Source organism: Leptonychotes weddellii, chromosome 4, assembly GCF_054177405.1.
Source record: "Leptonychotes weddellii isolate Sample4059 chromosome 4, ASM5417740v2, whole genome shotgun sequence".
Taxonomy (NCBI): Eukaryota; Metazoa; Chordata; class Mammalia; order Carnivora; family Phocidae; genus Leptonychotes; species Leptonychotes weddellii.
This window is the reverse complement of record NC_138372.1, coordinates 78,705,697-78,711,296: the sequence shown is the minus strand read 5'-3', so window position 1 is coordinate 78,711,296 and position 5,600 is coordinate 78,705,697.

Sequence of the window (5,600 nt, the reverse complement as noted above, 5' to 3'; positions counted from 1 at the left end):
AATTGGCACAGAAAGCCATTGGGAGGTATAAGCAAGGTAATGACATGATTAGATTTAAACTTTTTAAAAAACTGTTCTAGTTACTATGAAGAAAATTGACTATAAGAGGAAAGAATGAAAGCAGGAAAATGATTTAAGAGGCAAGTATAGTTGGGCAAATAAGACATGATAGTGAGTCAGACTAGAGTTGCAGGACCTAGTGACATATGATCACATTCATGATGCGTTTTGGAAGTAGAGCTAGCAACATACTTGTAAATTGCATTTTGGCTTGGGAGATGATAAAGATAAAAATGCAGAAAGAAATTGAAAAAGAATTGGAAGAGGGAAAAATAGAGTTATCTTTTACCATGTTAAATTTGTAATGCCTATTGCATATCTGAGTAAAGATACTAAATAAGCTTCTAGATACACAATTCTAGAATTCAGAGGAAAGATATAGAAAAGGGGATTGATATTAGGGAGTTATCATCATATAGATAGTATTTGAATCCCCAGGGAAAACATAGACAAAGGAAAAGGGGACACATAGAGACTCCTGCAGTCCCTAACATTTAAAGATCTGCAGAGGAGAAAGAGAAATGGGAAATTGAGAAAGAACATCAGTGAGGGAGCAAGAAACCAAGTAAATATGGTATCATGAAGGCCTAGAGAATGATTTCAAAAAGGAGCATTTTTTTAATGGTTGCTGTGAGGTCAAGAAAGATGAGAACAGATAATTAACTCTGTGATGTGGTGAATTACAGGGCCCTAGTGACCCTGATAAGAACATTTCAGAAGTTTGGTGGCAATGAAAGCTCAATTTAGTAGAATATGTTAGCTAGCAATTGCTATGTAACAACCACCACAAAACTCAATGGCTTAAAAGAACAACTATTATTTCTCACAAGTTTATGGATCGACTGGATGGCTCTATTAATCTGAACCAGTCTCAGCTGATCCCCACATCCTATTGGCAAAACAAGTCCAAGTCTATCCCAGAATCAGAGTAGGTGAAGACTAGGCAATTAGAGACCAAAGGGCATGGATACAGGGAAGCTATTAATTAGAGCCCACAATGCAATTAAGTTACTATGCATGTCAAGAGGGTTGAGAAGAAAATAGCGCGCATAGAGACAGTCATAACAGTTTTGAAGAACTCTGCTATGAAAAGGAGCAGATCTATGGGTGCCCAACCAAAGATGATATGGAGTCAAAGACTACTAGATTTTTGTTTTTTAAGATAGAACATGAAAGAGTGTGCTCATAAGCTGATTGAAATAATTCAAAAGAGAAGGAGTTAGGAGAGAAAAGGTTACTTGTAACAAAGTCCACCAGTAGATCAGCTACAATCAGTGCATACCTGGTCTCCCTCAGGTTAAATTGGGTATTTGTTTCAGAATTCTTAAGGATCAAGAAAATTTAGACAGCTTAGGAAAATCTTATTTAAAAAGAAAAAAAGAGCTCGCTTACAAATCAAAATTACACACAGAACTGTTCATACCAGGGAAGTTTACTTCTATGAAATAAAGCTGTTGCAAGACAAAGACAATACAAGTTCAGAAGAGGAATCACCTGGGATTAGCGTCTTGATTCCAAAAATCAAAATATTCTGCAATCCTAGTGATGCAAACTGTGTCCTTAGGTAAGTCATTCTCCAATGTAAAACACTGATTTGAATTCACTGTATAAGCCTGCATTATTACTATCCTTCTAGAGTGTTACATTTTGAATGTGCAACATTGGGACAGCCTTCATTTCACTAATCACCTGAAGAATTGAAATAGTCACTCAGTTAAAGATTGCTTAAATTTACAAACCACTGCATGCATGAAAAATTCATCAGCTCACTATCGATAGTTGTTAAACTAATTACCCATGACTTGGGTCAAATGTCTTTGAGTGCTTAATACCATTTAGGCAAATTAGTGCGATGGAGGTGATTCGGGAAGAAAAAGTCACATAATTAAACTTTTAAAATCTGAGTTTGTTGTGCAGTCTTTGCAAAATTTTAGGCCTTAAATTGCAGACTGAGAGGAGTTTTGTGTGGCTGACAATGAACGTGGTATGTATAGTGACTGTTTCCAAATCAGAAGCCCTCTTCCATTCAAATCAGGTTCTGATTTCACTGGGAACTCAGGCTGACTAAATATTTAAAAACTGAACTTCTTATGTCAGTTGTTAGGTTTTTATTTTCACAGTAGTTGAAGCTAATACAACATGGCTCCTAGGTCAAGGACAGAAGCTTCCTAATTTCAAAAGCATTTCTGCAAATCCTCCCTATATATGATTTCATCCTAGGTAGATTGCCTCAGGCTGCCTGGGGGGATCCTGACAGGACAAGATCACAAGCAATTAAACACAGGATGGGCTACTTTAAGGAATTCTTGACTTCTACCTTCCATTAAAGAAAGCATTTCAAAATCATTACTGTCCCAATATTCATCATCTGGTTCTAGGAATACCTAATTGTACTGGAGCCATTAACAGGGAAGAATGAGTAGGAGATATACATAGTAGGGGGTACAGATATAAATATAGATATGGATAGATAGATATAGATAGATAGATGGATAGATAGATATAGATAGATAATAGATAGATGATAGAGAAAGAGAGAGATGATAAATGATGATTGATTGATAGATAGATAGATAGATAGATAGATAATCACAGACCAATCAACAACCAGGAGCACACAGAACAAAAAGGAGAGCCAGCTGAACAGATTAGAGGCAGGTAAGATAATAAAACAAATTTAATTTACTTTGGTACATGCTGGAAGTTATGAGCTATATCTTAAAGAGATGGATAGGAACTTGAGAAGTACAATAGAAGATTTTAAGGTGGGGGCGCCTGGGTGGCTCAGTCGTTAAGCGTCTGCCTTCGGCTCAGGTCATGATCCCAGGGTCCTGGGATCGAGCCCCGCATCGGGCTCCCTGCTCCGCGGGAAGCCTGCTTCTCCCTCTCCCCTCCCCCTGCTTGTGTTCCCTCTCTCTCTGCATCTCTCCCTGTCAAATAAATAAATAAAATCTTTAAAAAATAAAAAAAAATAAAAAAAGATTTTAAGGTGAAGCAAAGCATAGGTCCCAAGGCATGTGATATTATAATATCTACAGGGAAAGTACAAGCAGTTAAGTGTAGAGTGGTTAATACACCAGGTCACGGAGAACCTGGTTTGCTAAGTCTGAACTTCATCCAGTAGGTAACGATAATTCCTTTCAGATTTTTAAGCATAAGCATGACATGAATCAAAGGGATCAAGACTGAAGACTAAGAAATCAAGTAAGGAGTATTATATGAATATATGAAGAGGAAGGACCATATAGGAAAAAACTATATTGTAAAGTAAAATGTGTAGGATTTAGCAGGTATATGGAAATACAGGTAATTCTATGGAAAGAGGGGTGGGGCAGGAAGGGGGGCCACTGCACGATGTAACACCAGTAGAACAATTCCATGGTCAACAGGCCTGACAGAAAGACTAGCTTTCAGCCCTGGAAATTTTGACATCCTTCCCCTGCAAGCAGACGTCCTCATGCAAGATCCTGAAACAGAGTCTCAAGCAGATATATGGGCAGTTTGTACCATCAGAGAAAACCTAGGACATTTTATTTTATTTTAATTTTTTAAAGATTTTATTTATTTGACAGAGAGAGAGAAAGCACAAGCAGGTGGAGCGGCAGAGGGAGAGGGAGAAGCAGGCCTCCCACTGAGCAGGGGGCCCGAAGCGGGGCTCCATCCCAGGACCCTGGGATCATGACCCGAGCCAACGGCAGACGCTTAACCAACTGAGCCACACAGGCACCCCAAAACCTAGGACATTTTATTCATGGAAACATCAGAGAGTATATAAATGAAGCACATCCTGGGAGCTTCGACAAAATAAAATGACATAAACCTACTAGGATAATTTGAGTGAGTAGTTACCATAGCCACATCCATACCTGCAGATTATAGGTGAAAATATGTAATCTTTCGGTTTGACGTAGCTTGTTCTTTAGCCAGATCAAATAGCATGAAAGCAAAAGCACTAATATCCACATTCAGCTTTTACTATCGTCAAAATCAGACTAAACACTTTTGACAACTTCAATTCCAATTTCGCCTCACCAATGAAACCCAACATTTGTGCTTCAACTCTTCTGTGAAACTTTTCTACTAACCTTTGGTTACTTTGAGGTAGCTAATTAATTAAAGCCACTTAGGAAATTATTAACTAAGAAAAGGCGTTTTTACGGTCAGGATTATGATGGTTTGAGTGGTAATGGGAATACTAATAATTGAAATATATCAAGCCATTTGCTGTTGCCTTTCAAATATGGTAAAACCCCGTAAATGCAGCCCACAAATATTTGAGCCAATATTTTATAAGATCTCATTTGTGAGAAAAGAATCTTCCGGGGCTGTAAAAAAAAGATCCAACATTTTACGTGGAAGACAGAACTTAAACAACAGAGCTTATTGCATAATCTGAAATCTAGTACTTCTCAGGAAAGTTTTAAAAGATGGACCTCTAGCCTATTTTTCAGCTCTCCTGGGAAGCAGGATAAGCTGATTTTTAAATTTTTAATTGAGATCTCTGCATCTATATCATCATATTAAATATCAGTGGCCTGCTCTTGTAGTTCTTATAAAGCCACTTCCTAGAATTAAATAGACAGCTATCCATGTTACAGCTGTAAGATCGGCTCTCTAATAGGAAAGGAAACATCTCACAAAGGGTGAGATCAAATCCCTTTAATGCGCTATCAACTTGTCGGGAGGAGATCTATTCCAAGCATAAACACAGCCCTCCAGAGATAGTCTTTTTATGATACTCTTTAAATGTCTAATAGGTGTTCAACATGGCTGTAAATGTGTGAACCCAGAAAGGATTTAGGGGTACTTATAAGTGCATCACCATATCGGGCAGCACACACATCTAATGCAGGCACAGTCATTGCACGGCTGTTGCTATAAAAGCCACCTGTATGGCATCATAGTTCCCAAATAAATAAAGGTTTTTAAAATTTACAACTAAAAAAAAAAAAACAACAACAACTACAAAATGGATTATAGTGACTCTGCAAAATCAATAGCTAATCAGGTTAACACGAAGAGGTTTGAGAACTGAATGGCATACTGTTTTGTGCTGTTGAATTTTTTAGTTAGATGTGTATTTTATTATCTTTACTTAAGAACCCTACATGATAAACTTATTCCTCGATAGTATACATTCTTCATAATATTGATATTTTTAAAAAACATTCCAGTTTTGAATGTGCTGGTTGGCATCCTTTGTTAGGCCTTGGGGACTAGCCATTTCACAACTTTGCAAGCAGGCATTTAACTTCTCATATTTAAATAAAAGCAAATCTGTATTTATGTAGCAATTTATGATCTTGAAGAAGTATTTAAAGACAGAATTTCTTAATAAATTATAGTGTAGTAAATAAATGGGGAGTTGGCCAGTTAAGTAAAATATATAATAAATCCTTTTAGTACAGTGAATCCTTTGGTAAACTGAAAGAAAGATCCTTTAATGTACGTGATTTGTAAATTAAGACTTAGTGTACGAGATTTTTTAAACCGAGGCAGATTTATATACTTTATTGCAAAGAAAGAAGCAATTCTAATTA